The sequence below is a fragment of the Loxodonta africana genome, chromosome 13, assembly GCF_030014295.1.
Source record: "Loxodonta africana isolate mLoxAfr1 chromosome 13, mLoxAfr1.hap2, whole genome shotgun sequence".
Taxonomy (NCBI): domain Eukaryota; kingdom Metazoa; phylum Chordata; class Mammalia; order Proboscidea; family Elephantidae; genus Loxodonta; species Loxodonta africana.
Window position 1 is genome coordinate 43554965 of NC_087354.1, and position 26677 is coordinate 43581641.

At 43.9% G+C, this 26677-nt stretch overlaps 1 protein-coding gene across 1 annotated transcript in view; it reads left to right on the plus strand.

Annotated features, from left to right (window-relative positions):
• The first annotated feature begins 3286 nt into the window (after positions 1–3286).
• GRAMD2A (GRAM domain containing 2A) overlaps positions 3287–26677 on the plus strand; it is a 34906-nt gene continuing 11515 nt past the window's right edge. The window contains exon 1 of the mRNA XM_064267319.1: positions 3287–3978. The gene's annotated coding sequence lies outside the window, so the exon portion shown is untranslated. The remainder of the gene's footprint in view (positions 3979–26677) is intronic.

Sequence of the window (26677 nt, forward strand, 5' to 3'; positions counted from 1 at the left end):
AAAAGATTGGTGGTTTGAACCTACCCAGCTGCTCTGTGGGAGAAAGACTTGGCTGTCTGCTCTGTAAAGTTTTCAGCCAAGAAAACCCTATGGGGCAGTTCTACTCTGTCACATGGGGTCTCTATGAGTCAAAATTGACTCTATGGCATCCAACAAGATTTAGGACTGAAGTGTGTTTTAATAACCCATGCAGGTTGAACCAATCTTTAAGTCCTTATCCTAAATTATGTGCCCGCAGGTGATGTTTAAAACTCACTAGAAAAATTACATTGCTATTATTTTTTTAATGGACGTTAGTTTGGGTTAGTACCGGGTTTTTTTTTTTTTTTTTTTTTTTTAACCTGGAAGCAGGTGAAGAATTACTTTAAGTCAAACATGAATTGCTTTGCCTCCTGAAGTATTGACATGAAACATCAATGGTATATTAAGTAATTGTCACAATCCTACTGGTATTTCATTTCGTTTGAGTGCCACTTTTCTCTGAAGTAAGAGCAGCAGTGTGGGTGGTAAGCCTGAGCAAACAACTGTGAGTAATTACAATAATTTTTTTTCTCTCTCCTCTGTAGAAAAAAAATTTTTTTCTAATATGTATTATCATTAATCAAGCTGCTCAAAACTTGCCAACGATCTCTGGGGCCACAGAAAATACTATTTTAAAATAACTCCTAAAAAAAAAACAACTGAATTTTGAAGGATGATCCAGAAATTTTATTTTAAAATAACCCAGCAACAGTAGCTCAGAATTGACCCTCATATGGGACTTATTTTTATCACCAAACAAGTTGAAAAAAGTTTATATTTTAAATTTTTAAGTCTTTTAATTTCAAACACATGCAAAAGGAGAGACTAGTATAATAAAAGGCACGTGCCCATCACTCACCCTTAGTGATCAACATGAGCCTGTTTCTTATATTATCTCCCTTATCCTTTGATCCGGAAACCCTCGTGGCATAGTGGTTAAAAGCTGCGGCTGCTAACCAAAAGGTCAGCAGTTTGAATCCACCAGGCACTCCTTGGATACTCTATGGTTTGGTTTGGTTTTGGTTCTCCTTAGATCCTAGATTGTTTTGAAGCAAATACAAAATATCACATTATTTCATCCATAAATATTTCAGTGTGCATCTATAAAAGTGAAGGGCTGTTTTAAAATATAACCACAATACCATTATTATACCTTAAAATAACAGTAATTCCCTAAAGTCATCAAGTATCCAGTCAGCTTGTAAATTCCCCCTGTTGTCTCACAAATATCTCTAGTACCATTTGATTAAGGATCCAAATGAGGTTTATACAATTGGTTGACACTATTTTCCTTTAATTTTATTTTTGATGAAAATATACACAGCAAAACCGGCTTCCATTCCACAGTTTCTAGACATGATCAGTGACATTTGTAACATTCTCTACATTGTGTCAACATTCTTATTTCTGTTCTAGTTATTTCACTTGCTTGACACGTTTAATCTATATATCTACAGTTACATCTCTTTCAGCCTATAGGTTCCCCTTCCACTTCTTTCTTTCTTCCCTTGCAATTTAATTGTTAAAGAAACTGTTATTTGTCCTTTTACATTTCCCAATTTGTTAATGTTTAAAATGCTCCTCTGACTCCTGTATTTCCTGTAAATTGATCATTAGATCTAGAAGCTTCATCAGATTTAGGTATTGTGCACTTGAGGAAGCACGTCATGTCTGATTTCTTCTCACTGAAGGATGTTAGCAACCATCAATAATTATTTTATTTAGACCCGTTAAGCAAAGCAAAACCCAAACCCACTGCTGTCGAGTCGATTCCGACTCATAGAGACCCTACAGGACAGAGTAGGACTGCACCATAGGGTTTCCAGGGAGCACCTGGCGCATTTGAATTGCCGACCTCTTGGTTAGCAGCCGTAGCACTTAACCACTACGCCACCAGGATTTACTTTATAGTTCTTAGTTGCCGTTGAGTTGATTACAACTCATGGTGACTCCACGTGTTACAGAGAAGAACTGCTGCGTAGGGGGTTTTTTTGGCTGTCATCTTAATGTAAGCAGATCGCCAGACCACCAACCATTTGTGCCATCTGGAGACTTTATTATTAGGGGTTCTAGAATAGTGTTAGCTATTTAGCTGGATTATTTCTGTAAAAAGAAATGCCCCCTTTTCAACTATTTGGTTACCCTGAGCTATAGCTACTACTAGAAAGAATAAATAATTATTCGCTAGTTTTCAAAATAAGGAAATAGATCCCTAGGAGCCACCAAAGGTGACCAGTGAGTCATTTTTGTATTATTATGATCTTATGGAGTTAATCATATCTGATGTGTTTCAGTTCATTGCAGATATAATTCTTACTGATGCTTGAATTGTTCCATCTTTGTCCCATCTTCAAGAAGGCTCCTGAGTAGTTTTGATGAGACTCTAGTCTTTGAAGGCTTTCTTGCTTTCTGGCATGAGAAGATATTTTTGGCCCATTTGTAAATTTTCTGCCTTACATTTGGAATCAACCATTTCTTCAAGAAGCCCTGGCTCTTTTTAGTAGGAAATGGTATTTAGAGACCACAGTCTAAGTACTGGGGGTGTTCAGTGCTAGCTGAGTGCTTATTTTTTAAAGTAATCAGTTTCGGAGTTTATATTTTAAACCCATTTTGTTGTTAATTAAAGCAGTAGTTCTTATATTTTGGGGGGTCGTAGGCTACATTGAGAATCTAATAAAAGTGAAAAGCTCTCTTTCCAGAATTATGCACTTTTGTAAAAATACAATTTTGCTCACACTTCCAGGAATTCACAGACATACCCTTCAACACTTGCCTGGACCCCAAAGGGATGTGATTTATATTAGACCAACAATCTGGGTTCATAATGGTGTAGGAAGACTTAAGAGTACTGGAAATAGTTGCATCCATTTAAAAATAGCAAATGGGAAAAACTAATGGATTTTTCAATATCAGTAAAAGCCTAAGGGTTCCAGTAGAAGAGAGGGTAGAAGTAGTCATAGCCCATACTCTGCACTGGTCACACCAACAGTGGAGCTCCAGTTTTATCAAGGAACAAGTTGTTCCTTGGTGAAGAATTCAAATCCTTGGATAGAACGAAGTCCATTTTGGGCGTTGGAAAGAACCGTCTAATCAGGGCTGCAGTGACATACCTGATGGATGATATTCACATGTAAGCACACATTTTACAATACCTAGTTTTTTTTTTTTTTTTTTTTTTTAGTGCCTCATTAGAGCTCTGGTGGTGAAGTAATTAAGAGCTCAGGTTGCTAACCAGAAAAAAAAAAAAAAATGTCGGTACTTTGAATCTACCAGGTCCTCCTTGGAAACTTTATGAGGCAGTCCTGCTCTGTCCTATAGGGTCCCTATGAGTAGAAATCAATTCGATGGCACACAACAACAGTGCCTAATTGGGAGCCCTGGTGGAACAGTGGTCAAGTGCAAATAGCTGCTAATCAAAAGATCAGCAGTTCAAATCCACCAGCTACTCCTTGGAAACCATATGGGGTATTCGACTCTGTCCTATGTGGTCGCTATAAGTTAAAGGCAACGAGTTTGGTTTTTTAGTGCCTGATTGCAACTCCACCTTTTTTTTTACCTACTCGAATATCCCCCCGGCCTTTTAAAACTTTGTTGTGCTTTAGATGAAAGTTTACAGAGCAAATTAGCTCTTATTGGAAAATTCATATACGAATTGTTTTGTGACATTGGTTGCAATCCCTGCAATGTGTCAGCACTTTTCCATCTCCAGTTTTCGTTTCCATTCATGGTTTTCCTGTCCCTCCCTGGCTTCTCGTCTTTCTTTTGGGCAGGTGTTGCCCATTTGGTCTCCTATACTTGATTGATCTAAGAAGCACATTTCTCATGTATGTTATTGTTTGTTTTATAGGCCTATCTAATCTTTGGCTGATGGGTGAACTTCAGGAGTGGCTTCAGTTCTGAGTGAGCAGAGCGTCCCAGGGCCATAGTCTCAGGAGTTCTCCAGTCTCTGACAGACCAGTAAGTCTAGTCTTTTTTTATGAATTTGAATTTTATTTTACATTTTTCTCCCACTCTGTCCAGGACCTCTATTGTGATCTCTGTCACAATGGTAAGTGATTGTAGCCAGGTACCATCTAGTTCTTCTGAGCTTAAGCTGGCGGAGGTTGTGGTTCATGTGGTCCAATGGACTAATATTTTCCTTGTGTCTTTGGTTTTCTTTATTCTCCTTTGCTCCAGATGGAATAGGACCAATAGATGTATCTTAGATGGCTGCTTGCAAGCTTTTAAGACCCCAGACGCTACTCACCAAAGAACTCTTTCTTTATAAACTACGTTATGTCAATTGAACTAGATATCCCCTGAGACTATAGTCCTCAGCCCCAGTAACTTGGTCCCTCAAGGTGTTTAGATGTGTCTAGGAAAATTTTATGACTGTGCCCCCTTTGTGCTCTATTATATATATGAATATACATGCTGTACATACAAATATGTATGTAAAAATATCCATAGCCTAACCTGTATACGTACATAGGCATAGTCCTATATGCCGTCCTTTCCCTATTCAGCATACGTATCGATCTATGTATCTGCATGTAAGTTATTATTTGTTTTTTACTGTTGTTGTAGGGTTATATATGCTATCATATTTATTATGGTTGCCTCTTTTTTTTTCTTGTGTTCCTCTAAGTGTCTTCCCTTGCCTTGGTCAAGCTGTGCTGACTTCCTCTATACTGTGTATTGTTTTTCACTTCCCTAAAGCTAATATTTGCCTACTATCTAGTTAGTGATTTCCCCTCTCCACCCCACCCTCCCTCATAACCATCAAAAGATGGTTTCGTTGTATGCATAAACCTTTTTTTCACTTTTTATAATAGTGGTCTCATACAGCATTTGCCCTTTTGTGATTGACTTATTTCACTCAGCATAATGCCCTCCAGATTCATGCATGTTGTGAGATGTTTCTCGGATTCATCATTGTTCTATCTCATTGCTTAGAATTCCATTGTATGTATGTACCATAATTTGTTTATCCATTCATCTGTTGATGGACAGGTTGTTTCCATCTTTTTGTTATTGTGAATACCCCTGCAATGAACATGGGCGTGTATATGTCTATTTGTGTGACAGTTCTTATATTCCTAGAAATGGGATTGCTGGATCATATAGTATTTCTATTTCTAGTTTTTTAAAGAAGCGCCATATGATTTTCCATAGTGGTTGTACATTTTACATTCCCACCAGCACCATTTGTTGAAGAGACTGTCTCTTCCACATTGAATGGACTTTGATCCTTTGTCAAAGATAAGGTATCCACAGGTAGATGGATTTATTTCAGGGTTCTCAATTCTGTTCCATTGGTCTACATGTCTGTTGTTATACCAGTACCAGGCTGTTTTGACTACTGTAGCTGTATAGTAGATTCTGAGATCAGGTAGTGTGAAACCTCCTAATTTGTTGTTCTTTTCCAGTAATATTTTACTTATCCAGGGGCTCTTTCCTTTCTATAAAAAGTTGGTGATTAGTTTTTCCATCTCGTTGTTGAAATTTGGATAGGAATTGCATTGTATCTGTAGATTGTTTTGGGCAGTAATGACATTTTCGTGTTAAGTCTTCCTAACCATGAGCATGGTATGTTTTTTCATTTATGAAGTTCTCTTTAGGTTTCTTGTATTCGAGTTTTGTAGTTTTCTTTGTATAGGTCTTTTACATCCCTAGTTAGGTTTATTCCTAAGTGTTTTATCTTTTGGGAGGGCTGTAAATGGGGAGCCTTGGTGGTACAGTGGTTAAGAGCTACAGCTGCAAACCAAAAAATCAGAAGTTTGAATCCACCAGCTATTCTTTGGAAACCCTGTGGGGCAGTTCTACTGTGTCCTGTAGGGTTGCTATGAGTCGGAATCGACTCGATGGCAATGGTTTTTTTTTTGTTGTTGTATTGTAAATGATATTGTTCCCTTGATTTCCTTTTTGGAATTCTCTTTGTGTAGAAGAATCAGACTGTCAAATATTTATTTCTTTATACCAGTTTTCTCAAATGGATGACACTGAATAAACTTTTTGGGGGGGGCTTTTAAGTCATTCCAGTTATGTAGTCAGTGCGATTTAATCGGGGCTTTGAACCAATTCTGCCAGGTTCAGTCACAGCTGATGATGTGAAACTCAAATGGGCCCAGGTTTTTAAAGTGTGGGTGAAGTGGAATGATAAGTGGAATGGGAAAAATTACCAGTCGAAGCCCTGCTAGAAACTTAATCTCCCTCTTAGAAAACAAGGGCAGTGTGCATGTTTGCATAGCAACCAAATCTCTTGATGGGCGAGTCAGAAACAGCAGTGTCTTGCTTGGAGATGGCTGCCGACCACACCACTTTGAATGTGTGACAGTTATCCTTAGTCCTGGCAATAATCCAGTCTTTCTCATCAGGCTCCTGAAAGGCTCACTACACCTCTTCGGAATTTCCCACTCTAGGGCTTCAACCCATAATTTTTCTGTTCTGCTTATCGTTCTGCTTCACTCAAATTTTAAATACCTGGGTTTGTTCTGATTTTGCTTCATTGGCCGTGACTGAAGCAGTTCCAACCAGTTTGAAGCCGTGGATGTAATAGGAAGACCAAGAGCTTCCAGACAGTCTTGGGTTCAAATCCTTACTACACCCATTACTACTGAGTTACTACTGGCTTTGAGCCTCCCTTTCTTCATCTATAACTAGCGTCACATATGCATAATTCAAAGGCTCTCAGGCTGTGTGATGGCCTCCTAGGCGGAAGGTGCTCATCAAAAGTTAGTTTCCCCACGGTGCCTCCAGCTTTAAGAATGTGAGACAAGGCCTTTCTGTGATGATTCAGTCCCAGCTCTAAAAAAAAGCTTTCCTTTTCAAGGTGCAAAATTCAGTTTTAAAAATAAACTTTTTATTTTGAGATAATCGTAGATTCACATGCAGTTGCATGAAATAATACATGTGAAATAGTAAAGAGAGATCTCGTGAACCCTTCACCCAATTTCCTCCAGTGGTAACATCCTACATAACGATAGACCAATAACATAACCAGAAAATCGACATTGGTGGAATCCATTGAGCTTATTCAGATTTCATCAGTTTTACATGCAGTTACATGTGTGTGCTCGCGTGTGTGTGCATTCCATCACATGTGTGGATTCAGCAAAGTTCATTTTTAAAACCGAGGTTTCTTTTCCTGTTGGATTCTGTGGGTTTCCATGTAGTGAAAGATGAAGAATTGGGATTTTGAAATTTCCGAGATGTCTGTTAGTTAACATTATTGTGCCCTTTGAAGCATTTTTTTTTGCTGCCTTCTCCTTTTTTTTTTTCAATCAAATGAAAATAGTTTGTTTATTCTGACCACAAAATTCAGGCAATCCAGAAAAGTATAAAAAAATAAAAATAAGACACACCTGAAATCCCAATTCACAGAGAAAAATATCGTTAGAATTTTGGTAAGCAATCCTGTCTGCATATATTTTATTATTAGACATGCTGTTCTGTATAATGCTCTTTCCAATGATATTACCTTTCCTTTTTAAAAAATATAGAATTATTTTTAATAAATAACTTAAATATCATTTTAACTGTTGCCTCCCATTCTATGAAGAGAAAACCCTGGTGGTGTAGTGGTTAAGAGCTATGACTGCTAACCAAAAGGTAGGCAGTTTGAATCTACCAGGTGCTCCTTGGAAACCCTATGGGGCAGTTCTACTCTGTCCCGTTGGGTCGCTATGAGTCAGAATCGACTAAACCATGGGTTTGGTTTTTACGGGTATTCTATGAATAAAACATAATTTGATGGATTTTATGTTATTCCCAGGTTTTTTTTTTTTAACTGTTCTAAAAAAAATTTTTTTTTCTTTTAAGTACACTTCAGTGAACATTCATATACATTCAAATTTGTGTACAGTTATTTCCTAAGAATAAATTGGTGGAAGTGGAATTTATGGGTCTGACGGGTACCTACATATAAAATGTGAGTACCTTTTTTCAAACTGCCCTACCACATAGTAGTGCATGTGAACATCTGTTCAACACTAGGTGTGAATATCTTTATTGTTTTTGGTGATTTTAAAAGAATTACACCCCTGTTATAATAAAGTCAAACAAAGCAGAAAATATATAGAGTGAAATCACCCCATAAATCTCTCCTCAAACATAATCACTGTTGTTTGATGTACACCATTAAACAGAATTTTTTTCTTTTATTATATCATTATAATGATATCATACTTACAGATCTGTACCTACTTTTCAACAAATAGTACATTTTAGACTTTTTTTTCCCACATATGAGCACATACAGCTACCCCATTCTTTTAGTCAATTGCATAGCAATCCATTATATAAATGAACAACTATTTCCGCTTTTTTTTTCCTATAATTATAAACAGTATGAATATAAATTTTTGCATACTTGTCCATTTATTTCCTTACACCAAGTTCCTTGGAATGGAGTTGTTGAATCAAAGGATTTGCAAGGCATTTGACATATGTCAGGAAGATTAATTCAATTTTCATTCTTATCAGTGGGGTATAAAGAGTGCCTGTTTTCCACATCCTTGGTAATATTGAGTTCTATCCTTTTTTGTTTGTTTACCAGTAAGATAGATGTTTCTTTTGTGAATTTCCTGTCTGTATTCTTTACCCACTTTTCTATTAGACTATTTATACCTTTTTCTTGACTTTAATGAGTTCATTACATATTAAGAATATCAATTCTTTGTTAGTTTAAATTTTGATGTATTAGAGTTTTAAATTTTTGTGAATTGAATCTTTTCCTTTATGTGCTCTGGGTTTTATATCTGCTTAGACTTTCCCTGATATTTAAAAAAAAAAAAATTCTCCTCTATTTTATTTCTTTATAGAGTTAGAAAATATTTAGATGTTTAATCCACCTGTGACTTATTTTTGTGAATGGTATGTGGTAGCCAGTTGCCGAAATACCATTTATTGGGAAGTTCATTCCTCTCTTATTTGAAATGCTTTCTTTATTATACACTAAATTTTCATATACCCATGGATCATTTTCTGGACTCCCTTTTAAATTGCATTACCTATTCATCTTTCCTAAGCCACTAAATACCTCACTATTTTAATTCTCTAGCTTTGTAGTTTGTTCTAACATCTGATAGGGCAAAACCCTTGCATTACCTGTCTTCTTCATAAATTTGTGGGCTATTCTAATGCATGTAGCCTTTCAGATGAAATTTAGAGTCAATTTATCAAGTATACACATACACACATGTATCCTATTAGGACTGAATTATATTTATAAATTAACGTGAGGTGAATTTGCTTCTTTAAAGCATTACGTCTTCCCATTGAAGAGCAGGAATCATGTCTTCAATTTATTCAAGTCTTCTTTTATGTCATTTAAAGGTATTTAGGAAACCCTGGTGGCATAGCGGTTAAGTGCTATAGCTTCTAATCAAAAGGTCGGCAGCTGGAATCCACCAGGTGCTCCTTGGAAACTCTATGGGGCAGTTCTACTCTGTCTTACAAGGTCACTATATGAGTCGGAATCAACTTGTTGGCAATGGGTTTAAAGGTGTTCATGTAGGTTGTCTATGTTTTTAAAGTTTAGTATTGGGTATTTTATATTTTTTGTGCCATTATGAATAGAATCGGTTTCCCGACGGTATTTTATAACTGTTGATTGAAGGTCTATAGGGAAAACTGTTGATTTTTACGTTGATCTTGTAACCACTGGAATTATAATTAACGCCATAAGAGTTAATTATGTATCCCCATCGCTGCTCTGCCTAGCCCAGTGCCCAAGTTTATGAACATCTGGGCCACTTTCTTATGGTTTTTCAATTTTTTAAAAAATGATTTATTTTTTAGGCTGTTGCTGGGAATAAAACCAAAAAACCAAACCTATTGCCTTCGAGTCGATTCCAACTCATAACAACCCTATAGGACAGAGTAGAACTGCCCCATAGGGTTTCCAAGGAGCAACTGGTGGGTTTGAACTGCCAACCTTTTGGTTAGCAGGCAAGCTCTTAACCACTGTGCCACCAGGGCTCCGTTGTTGAAGGTATACACAGCAAAAACCTGCACCAATTCAAGTTTCTACATGTATGTTTCAGTGACAGTGACTGTATTCTTCCAGCAGTGTGACTATTCTCATCCTCACAGTTTCTCAATTTATTACCTGTTTTCTAGGTAGTTTATCTTACCAATTTCAAATAATAATTCTCTTTTTAATCTAGAACCATTTTATGTATTTGCTTTTCACCTTTTTTGCTTTCTCCTATGAGATGTTTTGTGTTCGTTTGTGCATTTCCTGCTCCAGATGTGAAAGCAGCCATTTCTCCAAGGAGCCCTGATTCCTTGGAAGGGCCAGAGCCTCCAGAACAATGCTGCCTGACAGTCGGGGAGAGGAGGCGTTCCTAGGGGGTTCTCTCAGTTAAACAATCTGGGGTTCTACCTGGAGTAAGAGGTCCCAAGACTCAGCAAGCTCCCTAAGACTGGGTTATCCATCAGGAATTTGAAATCCTGGCTGGAGGCTGGAGTTTAGCTTCGCGGAGCCGAGTTGGCGGCTGGAGCCTCTGGAGCCTGCCGCACGGCGCCGAGGCGGACCTTGCCTGGGGCGCCCTACGTCTGGTGCAGCTGCCAGTGAGGCGAGGAGCCCTGATCCAGGAGGGGTCTCGAGTGGGGCGCTGTCTCCCTTCCCGGGAGGCCAGGAGATGGGGGCGCCGCTGCTGCACCCAACAGTCCGCCCAGTCTGCTCAAGCTTTTACCCTTACACCTGTGGACCCTCCAACCTCCAGCAAATGGTTGGCAGGGGCTCAGCGGGCGGGATTACTGGCCGGGGAGGTGCCGCCTCGGGGAGCTGCGGCTGAGTGTGGTGCTGGAATGCAGGGTGTGGCTGCCCACTCGCGGCTGAGTGACCCTGGGTTTACCAGTCCTTTCAAAAACAGGCTTGGAAAATAGACTTGTGGTTTGCGCCTTTGCCGGCAGAGGACTGCGGAAGATACGCGCCCTTAAGGCGGCTGCCAAACAACCTCACCAGGGCTGGAAGGGCGTCAGGTGAGGCTGGAGGAGCATCAGGTGAGGGTGGCTTGGGGAATGGCGGGTCTGGCAGTGAGGCTGTGAACGAAGGCAGCGCACCCTCCCTCCCAGGCTGCAGACAACCCCCTTGGGGAACCTGAAGAGAACCTTACAATACCATTTCCTTCCCAGTATCTCCGTGGTCTTTCACCGGTAGTGGGGAAAGGGAGGTGAGCTCTGCGGTTGGCTTGGAGCTGGCCTCTGACCTGGGAGCATCTTCATCTATGGGTAGAGAGGCCTGCTGTCACTGTCGACCCCCAGCTGCAGTCACCAGCGCTCGGCTCTAGATTCAGTCCCCACTACTGCACCAACTTTGTCGCTGTTGAAGTTACGGATCTTCTCCGCGTTGCTAAATTCAAGGACTTTCAGTCGTCTTACTTGGCCTCTCTGCAAACTTCAGCACTGTTTACCGATTCCTCCTTTTTGAAACACGTTTTTTTGGCTTGGGTAACATCCTGCACACCTGGTTTTCTTTCTAACCGTTTGCAGCCATGCGCATGGGAGACTTCTTTTCATCCATACAATCTTTACGTGTTGTGGTTCTTCAGGTCCGAGATTTTGCTCTTCTCTTCCTCCTTCTCCTCCTTTTTTGAGACATAATTCACATGCCATAAAATTCACCCTTTTAAAGTGTACAATTCCCTGGTTTTTAGTATATTCGCAAAGTTGTGCAACCATCACCACTATCTAATTCTAGAACATTTTCATCACCCTCAAAAGCAACTGTAAAAAATAAAAAAAAAAAGAAAGCATTCTGCTCTATTACTATGAAATTCTGGAAAAAGCAAAACTGACCTGTGCTGGAGAAAAAGTAAAAGAGTTGTTGTTGCCTCTGGAAAAAAAAAAAAGCAATTGTACCCATTAGAAGGCAGTCCCCTTCTCTCCCTCCCTCCAGCACCTGGCAACCACTAATCTACTTTCTATCTCTACCGATTTGCCTATTCTGAACATTTCAAATTAATGGAATCAAACAATATGTGGCCCTTTGTGTTTGGCCTCTTTCATTTAGCAAAGTGTTTTTCAGGTTCATCCATGTTGTACCTTACGTCCATACTTCATTTCTTTTTATGGCTGAATCATATTCCACTGTATGGATATACCACATTTTCCAATTATCTGTTGATGGACATTTGTGTTGTTTCTATATTTTTGGCTATTATGAATAATGCTCCTATGAACATTCATATACAAGATTTTGTGTGGATGATGTTTTCGATTCTCTTGCGTGTATTCCTAGAAATGGAATTTCAGAGTCTTAGGATAACTCTGTGTTTAACTATTTGAGGAACCACCAAACTGTTTTCCAAACCAGTTGCACCATTTTACATTCCCATCAGTGAAGTAAGAAGATTACGATTTTTCCACACTTTTGTTACTACTTGTTGTTGGTTACAGCCTCCTAGTGAGTGTGAGTGGTATCTCTCTTACCAAAAGTGGCTTCCATTTGCATTTCCCTGATGACTAATGATGTTGAGCATCTTTCATGTGTTTATTGGTCGTTTGATGTTTCCTTTGCCTATTATTTAATTGGGTTATTTGTCTTTTTTTTGTGGAGCTGTAACAGTTCTTTATATATTCGGGATATTAGACCCTTATCAGAGATTCAATGTGCAAAAAAATTTCTCTCATTCTGTGGGTTGTCTTTTCACTTTCTTGATGGTATCATTAACAACACAAGCATTTCTAATTTTGATGAGATCCAATTTTTTTGTGGCTTATACTTTTGGTTTTAGCTCTTATATTTTGACTAAATTTTTTGTATATGGTGTGAGGTAGGGGTGCACCTTCATTCTTTTGTGTGTGGATATGTAGTTGCCCTAGCACCATTTGTTGAAAAGACTATTCTTTCCCCATGGAATTGTCTTGGCACTCTTGTTGATAGCTTCTCGTCTTTATGTACCTACTGCCTTGGTTATCTAGTGCTGCTGTAACAGAAATACCACAGTGGATGGCTTTAACAAAGTGAATTTTATTCTTTCACAGTCCAGTAGGCTAGAAGTCCAAATTCAGGGCGTTGGCTCCAGGGGAAGGCTTTCTTTCTCTGTTGACACTGGAGGAAGGCCCTTGTCATCAGTCCTCCCTTGGTCTGGGAGCATCTCAGCACAGGAACCTCCGTTTCAAAGGATATGCTCTGCTCCTGGTGCCACTTTCTTGGTGTTATGAGGTCCTCTTATCTCTCTGCTTGCTTCTGTCTTATATCTCAAAAGAGATTGGCTCAAAACACTATCTAATCTTGTAGATCTCATCAATATAACCACCATTAATCCATCTCATTACATCTTAGTGATAGATTTACAACACGTAGGGAAATCACATCAGATGACAAAATGGTAGACAGTCATATAATACTGGGAATCATGACCTAGCCAAGTTGACAGGTATTTTGGGGGGATACAATTCAATCCATGACACCTACTTTCCCGGGGGAATCTTACTAATTCCTATTCCCATGTGTGGACCAGTAACTCAGAAATTTGTCTCCCAACCGTGGACCTTTTTCTGAGCTCCTTATTCATAAAAAAAAAAAAAAAAAAACGGCTTAAAATTTCGACTTGAGTGTCTCTCAGACATGTTCAGGACTGAACTCATGATTTTTTTTCCCTCTAAATCTGCTTTTCTTCCTGTGTAGTTTTCCCTGTTTTTTTTTTTTTGTCTCAGCAAAGCAGCCAGTAACCTACTTGTTCAAGCCTGAAATCTAGAGTCATACTTGACATCTTTTCCTGTTCACCCCACAGTCAACTGATTACCAAGTAAGGTTGATTCTGTTTGGATGTATGTCCCTGGTGCTCCATTACCACTGCCACTAAGTCCAAGACATTATCATCAACATCTCTGCTGGACTATAGCCTCCTGACTCATCTGTTTCTGTGGAAAATTTTAAACATACACAAAGGAAGACAGAGTTATACAGTGGACCCCCATGTATCCAGCACCCAGCTAGCATAACCACAACACAAAGCCATCCTCGTTCCATCAATCCCACCCTCTACTCTCCCTCACCCCACCTCTACCAGATTACTTTAAAGCAAATATGTATATCAGAATGATGTTTTTCATTCTGCATGCCACTTTGGAGAGTGGTGTCTGGGGTCTTAAATGCTAGCCAACAGCCATCTAAGATGCATCAACTGGTCTCAACTCTCCTGGAGCAAAGGAGAATGAAGAACACCAAAGACACAAAGTAATTAGGAGCCCAAGAGACAGAAAGGGGCACATAAACCAGAGACTACATCAGCCTGAGACCAGAAGAACTAGATGGTACCCGGCTACAACCGATGACTGCCCTGACAGGGAACACAATAGAGAACCCCTGAGGGAGCAGGAGAGCGTGGGATGCAGACCTCAAATTCTGGTAGAAAGTCCAGACTTAATGGTCTGACTGAGACTAGAAGGACCCCAGGGATCATGGTCCCCAGACCTTCTGTTAGCCCAAGGCAGGAACCATTCCCAAAGCCAATTCTTCAGACAGGGATTGGACTGGACTGTGGGATAGAAAATGATACTGGTGAGGAGTGAGCTTCTTGGATCAAGTAGACACATAAGACTGTGTGGGCAGCTCCTGTCTGGAGTGGAGATGAGAGGGCAGAGGGGGTCAGAAGCTGGCTGAATGGACATGAAAAGAGAGAGTGGAGGGAAGGACTGTGCTGTCTCATTAGGGGGAGAGCAACTAGGAGCATACAGCAAGGTATATATAAATTTCTGTATGAGAGACTGACTTGATTTGTAAACTTTCACTTAAAGCACAATAAAAATTTTAAAAAAGAATGATGTTTGTAACACACAAAGTTGATAATATACTTCCCTGCTTAAAAAAAAAAAAAACCTGTTGCTGTCGAGTCGATTCCGACTCATAGCAGCCCTATAGGACAGACTAGAACTGCCGCATAGAGTTTCTGAGGAGCACCTGGTGGATTTGAACTGCTGACCTTTCGGTGGCTCTTAACAACTATGCCACCAGGGTTTCCCTTCCCTGCTTAAACCCTTTCACTGGTTCCCCATTGCTTTTAAGATAATGACCAAAAACCCTTACTGGGGCTTATGCGGACCTACCTGATCTGACCCTGCCAACCTCTCCAGCCTTATCACTCACCATATCATTACTTATCCGTATCCTGCAGACATACAGGCTCTGTTTCAGTTCCTCAAAAAGTCTCATACCTTCTGGCCTCAGGGCCTTTGCACATCTTGACCCCTTTGCCAATATCCCTCTCTAACTCCCTCCAACTATTATCCTCCCTCCATCTGGCTAGCATTCATTGGATATCAGTTCAAATCCTTCTTCAAGGAAAAAGCTTCTCATAGGTAGAGGTATTCATAGGATCCCGGGCTTTCTTTTCATAGCATATATCACACAGTTATAATTATTAATTACAATTATTAATTTATGTAAATATTTTTTTCATGTCTACCTCTCCTACCAGGCATTTTGAGGATAGTCCCTTGCCTTATTCTCTTGGTATACACAGCACTTAGACAGAGCTGAGCAAACAGCAGGCCCTCCACTGGTATTTGTGGAAGGGAGGCACAGATGCTGGCAGTCCTTTGAGGACTGTGCTCTGGCCAGTCTCTCCTGGGACATGGGTTTTGACCACAGAGGGCCAGTGGCCATCTGCAGTTCACCCAATTCCTTTGCTTTACTTTGTCCTCAGTCAGCGGTGGGGTCTCCTGGGCCAAGACTTTCTCATCTCAGGAGCCGTGGGGTCTCCTGAGGTCCAGGAAGACAGTGACTTACCCAAGAACCCTCAATAGTGAGCGGTTGTAGCATCCCTGTCTTGCTGCCCCACTCCCAGGCTCTTCAGGTTGCAGAGACTCCTCAGACCTGCCTGTGACCCTGAGAAAAACCTGGTGCATCCACAAAGCTAGTGTGATTCTGCGGTAGGTGTCCTAGGTGGTTGGGGTGGGCAGGCTGGATGATACCCATGGATGGACAGAGCTGACTTGTCCCCGGAGTAGCCACACCCCCTGGCAGTCCTGAGTAGGGGCATCTGAGTGACTGAGGCTGAGTCTGGGCCTGCCCTTCAGCAGGCCTGGCCAGGGGGTGGCCACCCAGAGCACAGGAGTGCTCTGTTTTTTAATGAATGCAAGTCTGTTTTTAGACCTGAATGACCAGCTTCTTGTCTGGAAATGGCCAAGCCCTGAGTGGCCCGCCAAGAAAAAGTGGTCTGTCACCAGGCCCAGGGTGCCAGCTCACACAGATGCTCCTGCTACAGCAGTGGGCACTTGGGGCTAGGCCAGCAACAGGCAGCACGCTCTCTTCAGAACCCCACCTGTTCCACTGTGTGGTCTGGGCTTTGTAGGAAATCCTGGAATCCCTATGAGCGAAGCTTCCGGGTTCCAGCTCTTTGTCCCCATCTATCTCCCTGGTGACTGTTCTCGTACCACAGGCCTTTGAGCTCTGGGCACAAGGGTGGCAGGTGGCCTCAAACCTCTGATGGAGGGAGTAGAAGAGAGGGAGGGTGCCTGACAATGGTTGGGCCTGAGCTGGGGGAGTGCCTCTGGGCAAAGAGGGGTGGGAGGCAGGCACTGGGTGCGGCCCAGGTGGAAGAGGACCTTGCTCTCAGCTTGTTTTTCTGGCTGTTGTACCTGGGGAAAAACCCAGTCATGCAGGGCATATATGGAGCCCATGGCGCAGTTTGAGGCTTGCTGGTGTCCCCGTCTCCATGTTCATGGAGAGCTGCACCTAGGCACCCTCAAAGGGACGTAATGCAACATAGGGGCCAACTCAGCTCTCAGCAGTACTGGCAGGAGGTGTGATGCTTCTGGGCATGTCTGTGGGGAACCCTTTTCCAGGCCTGAGCTGTGACCTCACAGCAGCCCTAAAGATCTGCAGGTCATAGATGTTCCCTATTTTATAGGGGAGTGAACCCACAGGAAGGTGCCTAGGAATCACCCAGAGGGCCGGGGTGGAGCCTAGTGCAAACTGGAGTCTTCTCATTCAAGGTCTTACATTTATTTGTGCCCTGAGGCTCTACAGCTTCTAAGCAGATGAAGGGCGCCTGTGCACAGAGGAGCTTTGCAGCAGGGAGTGTATGTTTATTGAATAAACAGTTACTGAGCTCTTACTGTATGCCTGAAGCTGTGTGGGGCCCTGGGCATAAGAGATGAATAGGACACAGTATAGTGGGGAGACAGGCACATAAAGGGCCAATGCAGCAAAGGAAGACACCTGAGCAGACAGCGTGGGACCCTAGAGAGGGACGGAGGGGTGGATTCGCCCTGGAGGAGAGGTGCTGGGTGACTAAAGTTAGCTAAGCAGGGTCCAAGCAAAGCTGGGAGGAACAGCTTATTAGCACACCTCCTGAGTGCAGGAGAGGGTTTAGCCTGAACATCTTACTTCTGAAATCCAACCCCATGAGGGGAGGGGCCTCCCTGGTGTGGGGGGAAGAGGAACAGCGTCCATGCCTGGGTGGGGAGATCAAGGAACTGGGAAAAAGGGTTGGGGTCCATTAACCAGGGGGAGCCAGGCATCTACTCAGCTAAGGGTGTGGCTGGCCAGATCTGGGCGCCAGTGAGAGACCTGGGTAGTGGGCAGTGTCTTGATTGCTGAGGCTGGGAAATGGGACCAGCCTTGCTCTCTCTCCGCTCTCCCAGCTCCCAGTGGATAGGAGGACCCAGGGGTTCTGAGATCCCTGTAGGTAGAAGGAACTCTTGTTAGCAGCAGAGCTCAAAGGGGTCCTTGTTCAAGCTGGACCCAGACATCTCCAGAGGGCTGTGCCAGCCCACACCTCTGGAATGACCACTAGCTTTACCAGTTTGTTTGGCTCTTTGAGTAGGGTTGTTAGAGGTTTGGGGGAGTAGCCTGATCTAGGGAACCCCACTCCCCAGATGGACAGCTGTGTGTTTATCTCACCCTAGAGAAACGTTCCTCTGTCTCCTCCACCCCCTCTGCTCAGAATTTTGGGGAGAGCTGGTTCCCTCCCATTCTCCCCACTGCAGCCAGAGAAAGCTATAGGAGGGGACAGGATTCCAGAGCCCTGGAGCCCTGAAGGCAGTGCATTACGATGGGAAGAATGTATCCTTTCAGCCAGACTGGAATTTGAATTCAAGTTCTACTACTTTCCAGTAATGTGGTCAGGAGCAAGGTGATTTAACTTCTCTGGGCCTCAGTTTCCTCATCTGTGTAATGGGAATGATGCCACCTCCCTTGCAGAACTAGAGCTGAACTGAGAATTAGAGATCATGAGCCAGATCTGTTCACCTCCCCTCTCTCCAGGGGCTACCCAAGAAAGGAACAAGGCTTCTTGGGCTAATGAGGCTTGACTTGGTTTGAAGTTCTCTGGAGCCCTGCCCCTTCCGGGCCCTGAATGCTTGTTGGGGGTATGGTAAAGACCCAGGCTTAGGTGTGAGACAGACCTCCATGGAGTGCTGGCCCTGCCAGTGACTATGTGGGGAAGTCACTGAACCTGGCTAAGGCTCCATTCTCTACCTGTGAACAGAGGTAGTACCCCCTGCCCCATGTGAATGGCCTGAAGGACATCACGTATGCATCCTGGTTTTCACCCTTTGGGGAAACCAAGTGTGGGGGTTTCTTATCTGGCTACAAGTGCTGGAGCACTGGAAGTTGGATTGGAAGTGAATGGGCAGTAGACCCTTTTTGTTCCTTCCTGGACTGGAGGCCACGCCCAGGGCCCCTACTTCTATCTGCACCTCTGCTCCCTATTCCCTTGCTCCAGACCCAATCTGTGGTACACCCAGATATCCTGCTCCTGCATCCCTGCCACCCTCACCTGCCTGTTCGCTATCTCTGGCTGCACACCTCCGCATCTTCTCATATTTCCCAGTTAGGGTTCATTAGAAGGGGAATCTGATGGGCCAGCTCGTCCTTTCACTCCAAAGAGCTGCTGGTCAGCATGTGGATGGCTTTGCTTGAGCCTGAAGCACACCCAAAGATCCCTGGGTGGCACAAACGGTTTGTGTTCAGTTGCTAATCTAAAGGTTGGTGGTTGGAAGCTACCCAGCAGCGCTGCAGAAGAAAAGCCCAGTGACCTGTTTCTGTAAAGATTACAGCCAAGAAAACCCTATCGAGCAGTTCTACTGCGCAACACATGGGGTTGCCATGAGTCGGAACCAACTTGATGGCAACTGGTTTGGTTTTTGGTTCTTGGTGTGCGCCTGTAGTTCCACTGGCTGTGGCCAGGGTCATTTGGTATAAACTGTGGCCTCTTGGGAAGCAGGCCCTCTGCCCTCCACATCCCTCCTCATTTCAACACTGCCACAGGTTTTGAAGGGAAACCTGGCTTAGGTGTTCTCAGACCCGTACCTGGGAAGAAGGGGTTTTGACTATGCCAAGTACCTCCCTCTCCCTGAGTCCTTTGCTAGGGGAGATGAGGGGAGCTGAGAGGGACAGTTGGATTGGAACCTAGGTGCATCCCCACCAACTCACTGAACCCCACCCCTCTTACATCTAATATGGGATTCAATTATGGGATCTTCCTCCCCTTTCCTAGTCAGTAGGGGCAAGACAGTTGCCTTAGGTGTGGAATATCAATTTATTAAATAAATAGTAAGCAGCTTTGGTGTAAGTGTGGAGACAGCAATAATAGGATTATTTCTGAAAAAAAATGAAACTCCCATCCTCAAGTGTGTTGATGATGAGCTTGACTCCGTGCACATTATCCTAGTGTCCTTTGGGGAGAGGTCTTATCAACCAGTTTCTGGGCTGTGGGTAGGGACCATGGCCCAGAGAAAACACAGAGAGATTCTTGGAAGGGACACAGTGTGATTCAGAAACGAGGCTCTGCCGCACAGAAAACCTGGTCTCGTTATGTCCTTGGCACAACCTAGTAATGGGTTCTATGGCCTTCACAGATTAAAGAAATCTGTATTAACCATATGGCTTTTTGCCTTGCCAAAGATGTTCCTATATCTTGAGAGGAGTGGGTTGAAGTCACCAGAAAGCCAAGCCCTGGTGATTCAGAACCCAGGTGGATAGATTGGCCTTGGAGAGGAGGAGGTAATCCTTCTCCCTCTGAGCCACAAAGAGAGGAGGGGTGGAGGCAAGATTCATCCAGGGATTTCTTAGTGCTGGTGGTACTTTTACCCAGCAATTCCACTCCTAAGTATTTACCCATAGAAATGAATGCTTGTGTCTACAAGACAGGTGGCCAAATGGTTAAATGTTTGGTTACCAACCAAAAGGTTGGTGGTTCGAATCTACCTAGAGGCACCTCAGAAGAAAGGCCTGATGATCCACTTCCAAAAGGTCACAGCCATTGAAAACCCTATATGTAGTTCTATTCTGAAACACATGGGGTTGCCATGAGTTGAAATTGACTCGACAGCCAAGTGGTAAATGGTAACAAGACAGGTACTAGAATGTCCATAGCAGCAAATGCTGATCCATAGTACAATGAATAAAGAAATTGTAGTATGTTCATACAATGGCATTCCAAACACAAATGAAAATGCAGTGTACAACTACACACAACACTATGAATGAATCATGTGTTGCTCACCAAAAGAAGCCACATAAGAGAGTAGCCCACAAAAGAGTATCTGTGGTATGATTTCATTTCTGTAATGGAAGTCCAAAACCAGGCAAAGGTAAACGATGTTAGAAGTCAGGATAATGGTTATCCTTGGTGACAGGGTAGTGAGACTGGAAGGAGCAGGAAGGGGCTTCTGGGGTGCTGATTCTCCAGGGATGTTCTGCTTATGAAAATGCATTGAGTTGTATGCTTCTTTTAAGTGTAATTTTCTATATGTAATTATACTTCAGTTACAAGTTAAAAAATTCATAATTACCTAAACTCTACCCCCAAGGAGCCCTGGTAGCACAACGATTAAGTATTCGACTGTTAAACAGGGCAGTTTGAACCCACTCAGCGGCTCCAAAGGAGAGAAACCTGGTGATCTGCTTCCATAAAGATTACAGCCAACTCCCCTGGTGGCCACGCCCTTTTGTAAGCCCCTCCCCTTGAGCATGGCAAGACCTGTGACTTGCTTCTAAACTATAGAATACAGAAAAGGGAAAAGATGTTCATGATAATGTGCACATAACTACCTTACATAAGATCGTAAAGCCCATCTTGGCTAGTACTCTCCTTGCTGGCTTCAGAGAAGCAAGCTATCACATGGGGAGCAGCCCTATGGAAAGAGCTATTTGACACGGAACTCAGGGAAGCGTCTGGCAGACAAGCAACAGGAAACTGAGGCCCTCAGTCCAACAGCCTGCAAGGAACTGAATACTGCCAGCAACCACATGCGTATGGAGGCAGAGCCTGCCTCATTCAAGGCTCAGCTGAGACTGTAGCCCTAACCCACACCTTGACTGCAGCCTTGTGAGGGAACCCAGTTATGCATGCTCAGACTCCTGACCCACAAAAACTGAAATAATAAATGTGTATTGTTCTAAGCCACTGGAATAAAGAAAAAAAAAATTGCAGCCAAGAAAACCCTATGGGGCAGTTCTACTCTGTCATATGGGGTCACTATGAGTCAGGACCAACTTCACAGCACCCAACAATAACAAAACACTTCCCCCCAGAGATCCTGATTTAATCGATCTGGGATGGGGCTCAGGGTCATTTGTTTGTTTGTTTAAACAGCTCTATAGGTGATCCTAGTGGGTGCCCAGCAGGTTACACCTTTGAGTTAACAGCAGCCTCCTCTCTGAAGTAGGAGGGGAGCTGTGAGCTGAGTGAGAGGCAGGGGTGGTAGCAGGAGCCTGGGGGGCTTTGGGGCAACTACAAGATGAAGGAGCCCCTAGCCCAGCCTGCTGGGCCCTGGCCAACATTCCATCCAGGATAGAGGTCCACCTCTCAGCTCTCTGTCACAGATGGCCTATTCCATGGGTTCTGGGTCTATCCTCTCAGGGGCCTGCTGCTCAGACGTGGTTTTTGGTTGGAAGGGAACAATGTGTGTTTTCAGGCTACTCCTAGCTGGCTGCAGGAAAGGGCCGTGCCATCTCTGGGCCCAGCCTCGACCCACAGGATGTTCTAGTATCTCAAATGCCCACGAGAAGCCAATTGGAAGAGTGCGGGCACCTCCCAGGGTAGGAGACACCCAAAAGGAGCATCCCTCTGCCAGCCATGTGTCAGCCTCGCTTGTGACCACACAGGCCTGGCTGGCTCAGGCTGCCAGGCCTGGCGAGGTTTCTGTTTCGGAGTCAGCCCCAGCCACTGCTCCTGCCAGAGGCTCCAATGAGCCCTGGAGGGGTCTGCCCTGTGGTTACAAAGTGCTGGCTGTGGGGAAAGGGGCTGGGAAAACTTGGTGAGTGTTCTCTGGCATGAGACAGACCAGGAAAGGGCAGCAGAGTGACTCCACAGCCTGTATGTTCACCAAAATACCGTACCTTATACTTTTTTGTATACCTCTTCCCACCTGAGTTCTCCTTTTCATCAGCCAGCCAGCATGGCTTGAGTGTCTTGTGGAGCTGGGCTGTCTGCACTTCCTCCCCACACCCCATCGCCCCCAGACTAGGCCCATTTCTGGGTGATCCCATCAGCTCTGTCTATCCCTCCCACCTCCCTTCCCTTCTGGGTTGCCCCGTCCCTCTTACTGCCTTTTCTCTCTCCTCTTCCCTCTTGGGGTGTCATCATTGCTCTTTCTCTGTCTCTCCTTCATTTGTTTAGCAAATATTGGGTGCCTGCTGTGTGCTGAGTATACAGAGATGTCCGAGACACACCCCTGATGAAGCTTAGAGTCGACTGGGGAAGACAGATGTGTAAACAGACAAGCACAGTGTGGTGTGCTAAGTGCTGGGCAGCAGATGGAAAAAAGGGAGAAGGGACCACCAGGGAGGGAGTGACCAGCTCTGCTGGGCAGGGAGGGATCAGAGAAGCCTTCTCAGAGGAGGTGATGTTTGAACTGGGACTTGAAAGATGACCTGGAGTTTCCCAGGGAGAGAAGCATGGGGAGAACACGTCAGCTGCAAGGTATGCAGGTGTGAAGGGCTTCTGTGCTGAAGAGGCTAAGCAGCTCAGCTGAGCTGCATGGGGTGGGGAGGTGGGGAGTGGCAGGTAGAAAGAGAAGCAGAAAGGCCAGCTGGGGAGGTGAGGGGGAACTAATGAAGGAAAGCAAGCAGGAGAGTAGGAGGATCAGGCCTTGGCCCAGATGGCTCTGGTGGCAGTGTGGATTCAGGTGAGGGGCAGGGGCGTGACAGGAAGACTTGGGCAGGTTTAGTCAGGGAGAAGGAGTCCCTGAGTGGTGCAAATGGTTAAGTGTTTGACTACTAGCCAAAAGGTTGGCAGATCAAACCGACTCAGAGGTGCCTTGGAAAACAGGCCTGGTGATCTGCTTTGAAGGGCGGTGGTGGCAGTACAGGTGTTGGTCGAAATATAGATGGTGATTGAAAATCCTATGGAGTAGTTCTACTCTGAAAACCCTACGGAGGAGTTATACTCTGGACACACGAGATCTCCGTGAGTTAGAATCAACTCCATGGCAATTAACAGTAACAGTCAGGGAGCTGTTGTCAGCTTCCAGGGAAAAGATGATGGTGACCTTGGATGGTGCAGTGGGAATGGGGAAAAGGAGATGGTATTGAAGGTTAAGTAGAGGTAAGACTCTCGGGGATGTTGGTGATTGATAGGTTGAGTGGGGTGGGGACAGGAATGAGTTAAGGATTCTGGCTTGGGTCACTGTGTGGAGGATGGAGCTGTTCACAATTACTGGGCCTTTGCAGAAGGAAACAGATTTGGGAGATGATGCTGAGCTCACTTTGACAGATACATCTAGATGGCAGTTGGGGTGTGAAGCTCAGAGGGGATGAGGCATCAGGATTAGAATGTAGATTTGGGAGTTGTCTTTCTGGTGGGGATATTTTGAGCTGGGGGAGGGATCCAGGACAGAGAGTAGGTGTCAGGTGTTCCTGTGAGTCCTCACCCATGAGTCTGTAGGAGACAGCCAGACTCCTGTGTCTCTGGGTTCCCTACTCGCTGCCTCTCTCTCCCTCTGCTACCTTCTCTGGGTGTCTCCCCCTTCTTGACGGGCCTTGCTCCTCTCCTTCCTTCTCCTGTGCTGGGCTGCTCATCCTCAGCCTCTCAACAGCCCTTCCAGCTGGGTGTCCCCCACAGGCTTATGGTGTGATAAGCTCAGTAAGTATTTGTGGAAGGAATGAAAGAGCAAGCAAGTGGTGTGAGCTCCCCAACTGGCCAGTGGGACTCTAGGGCAGGGCAGTCATCTGCTGTGACCTCCAGACAGACATTCTAGCCTTCAGCCAGGCTCTACAGAATGTAAGGGCCTTATCCCGGCAATTTTTCAACCATTTGCACTCTTTTTAATGTCAAAAAATACTGGGCTGTCTCATTAGGGGGAGAGTAATTGGGAGTGTGTAGCAAGGTATATGTGGGTTTTTGTGTGAGAGACTGGTTGATATGTAAACTTTCACTTAAAGCACAATAAAAATTATTAAAAAAAAATACTGGGACCCCACCACCTCATCCCCCACACAATAGTAATTATATTTTTGTGGCTTTGATTAAAAAAACAGATATGGATTGGAGCTCCCCAGATATTCCAGAGTCTGGATGAAGTAGGATGGGGATGGATGGGTGGAGGGGTAATGAGCGACTATCTTGAGGAAAGTCTGTAAGTGGAAATGGACTGTGGCTTCCAGACAGGGTTGGGAAGACCAGGCTGAGCTCCTTGCTCTGGAAGCCTCTTAACGCTTAGGTTCAGGGCCAAGTTGGTTATGGGGTGAACCCTGCCTGATTGGTTCTGCTGGTGAGCTCTCAAGGACCACTTCTGCCCCAGACATTTCCAAGTAGCATTTGTTCCATTTCTTTCTTTCCCATTCAATCTAAGCAAACAAAGGAATCTTTGGGTAGTATAAATGGTTAAAGCGTTAGACTACTAACCTAAAGGTTGGCAGCTTGAACCCACCCAGAGGCACTTTGGAAGACAGTCCTAGCCATCTGCTTTGAAAGGTCACAGCCTTGAAAACCTTAAGGAGCAGTTCTACTCTGCACACATGGAGTCTCCGTGAGTTAGAATTGACCTGACAGCAACTAACAACAACAGCAAGCAAGAAAACACTGTAGAAGACAAGACTGACTAGTAAAAAGTCTGAATTGTGGTAATTTTGAAGGCAGTGCAGATTTTAGTTGTTTGGGTCACTGGCAGGGTCTTGGGATCAACATTATCGTGAGGGACTGGCTTTGACAATGGAGGTGCATAAACGAATGGCTTGTGACCATCCTGTTGATTTATACTGTTATCTTCTGCATGAAGGCGTTGTGGGAAATGTGTGCAGCCTTCCTTTTTGATCCTCATGGTCCATCTCTCCTCCGGCAGTCATTCTTTACCTCACTTCCTCTGTCTTCACACAGCCAGCAATGCTTACATGTTTGATGAGCATGTCGTGAGTGCCTACTATCTACTGGTGTCACACTGGGCTCAGGGGCTTCAGGGGTGGGTGAGGCAAGGTCCCTGACCTCCTGGAGCCCCATCCAGTTGGGGAGGTGGACAGTAACTGCACTCCCACACAATGAGATAAATGCTGAGATGGAGATTTCCAGTTAGTGCTGCTGGGAGTGCTTGAAGCAGGGGCTCCTCACCTAGGCTGAGGGCGTGGCAAAGGAAGCCAACTCTGGCTGAGAAGTCGTGTTTTACCCTCAAGATGAATTTGGTTTAGAATCTATGCAAATGTTCAGGGGCAGGATTATAATCCTACCCTGTTTATAAAGCTTGGAGTCCCTGGGTAGCACAAACATTTAATATGCTTGGCTGCTAACTAAAAGGTTGGAGGTTCGAGTCTACTCAGAGTTGCCTTGGAAAAAAGGCCTGGCAATCTATTTCTGAAAAATCAGCCATCGAAAACTATGGAGCACAGTTCTACTCTGACACATGTGGGTTGGCCATGAGCTGGAACTGACTCGATGGCAACTAGCTATAAGGCTCAGCTCCCACCTACTTCAGTCCACAGAGATCTATGTCCTCTGAGCTCTTGCAACCCTGAGAACCCAAATCGCACTCTCCAGGGTCTGATTAATGGGGTTTCTGCCTCTGAAACCATGCGTAACCATGGCCAAGCCCCTTCTCATCGGTGTCCAGTTATCCCCTTGTCTGTCTGGCTGGAGTGTGTTCCTTAGAACTGAGCCCACACCGTTCTCTCCCTGCAGTGCTCAAACTCTATAATTTGTTCCATGGTTTAACTTGCACTTGCAACTGCATAGAGGCCTCTCTTATCAAAGGACAGAAGTCAAGTAGGAAACAGATAGATGAAATCTACCACATAGAAATTACACACAAGTACAGCAAAAATGTCACAAGCAAAATTAAAATGCAAATGAAAAATTGAGGAAAATATTTGCAAAAACAATAAAGGATTAAGATCCTCAATAAATAATTTATACAAATCAATAAGAAAATCATGGAGATCCTTACAGGTAGACAGATCACAGATGAATTCCAATGGGAATGTAGGGGAAAAAAACTTCAACCTACCAGTTAGCAGAAATACAAATTAAAAGAACATATTTTGACCTATCAAATTTGTAAAGATGAGAAAAAGATAATACCCAGAATAGGGCTTGGATGTGGAGAAGCAGGCAGTGTCATACAGTGCCAATGGCCCTCTTAGTCAGTACAGCATCCAAAAAGTACTTTGGAAGTAGATTCAAAGATCCTGAAAAATGTTCATTCTTAATCCATTTATTTCACTTCTGAGAATCTATCCCAGGAAGGGACAGTGACATGAAGAATTTCTCATGAAATCATGTTAAGC